We start from the raw sequence: 1,282 nt of genomic DNA on the forward strand, positions 1-1,282 counted from the left end.
GTTTGTTAGACCTCTCTCCAGTTTTTTAGTTTAGCTTTGGCTCATTAGATAGTTTTAGTTTATAATCTGTAGCTTTCATTCCAGTACGTAGTTTATATTCCGTCATTTTTCCTTCCAGCAGCTTCAGTACTGTAAGTTTTTTCTTCTTAATAAAAGTCATTTCTTTTCAAGTTTAATTTATGTTCTACATTTACTTAGTTATTGTATACATCAAGTTCAATTAATCATCCAATGACCATGAGCTAAACCTCCCCCCCTCAGGGGGAGGGTTATGATGCTCGTGTGAGAATCCAGATCGACACTCTAATGTTTAAGAATCACTACTTAGGAATTAGGTGTAGATTATACATCTGGTCCCAAAATGATTGAGACTGTATAAGTTTGGAGTGTTGTTACTCCAGAACAGCCTCGCGAGAGACCCAAAATGTCTCGCACGCGACTCTTTAGTATCAGACAGCTCTCTAATTTGTCCAGCTGATGTAGAATCGAACCAGGAGCAGAAATGATATTCCAGAGATGAAATATTAGTTCAACTCCTTATGCTAGTGAGATGCGCTCAGAGATGCGTGCATTTTGCTAGGGATCGATACTCGTCGTCGTCTCGGATTTTTCCATGAACTCGAGCCGGATTAGAGCTGTAGTGATATGGTAGTATAAACTGTTAAAAAATGATTCTTGCATGAGTAGGATTAACTCTTTCCCTGTTTCTCTATCTTTGTTTATTTACGTCGAAATCATCGTTATTAATTTATGTTATTTGCATTACCGTTAATTTACTTAAACCAACTAAATAACCTAAAATTCTACTCACCAAAAGTTGTAAACCTTGCCGAACCCTAAGGTTTGGACGATCCCTTACTCGACCTATCCTACCAAACCCACGTGAGTAAGGTAACTTGACTAAACGGACGACTAACGGACTTTGGACTTTGGACTGTGGACTTCGGACTTCGGACTGTGGACCTCGGACTTAAGTAAAAACCAAAAACGTGAAACTATCAATTTATCAATTACCCACCATTGGATGGGGCCTTTTGGGCCCCACACTTCCCTATTTTGTTAGATAGAAGATAATGCAAGAAATGAAAGGAATTGAAATTGGACTCGAGCTTGGTCTGTTGCAAGGGGTAAAGAAGATCATTGTTGAATCTGATTCGATGAGGCCAGTGAATATCATCGCGGTACATGTCTAAACTCTACTGCTGCTATCAGGTATTTCCTAGGGTTGTATGAGGAAGTTGAGGTTAGACATGTGTATAGAGAATGTAATCAAGCTGCTAAT

This window comes from Coptis chinensis, chromosome 8 (assembly GCF_015680905.1).
Source record: "Coptis chinensis isolate HL-2020 chromosome 8, ASM1568090v1, whole genome shotgun sequence".
Classification (NCBI taxonomy): domain Eukaryota; kingdom Viridiplantae; phylum Streptophyta; class Magnoliopsida; order Ranunculales; family Ranunculaceae; genus Coptis; species Coptis chinensis.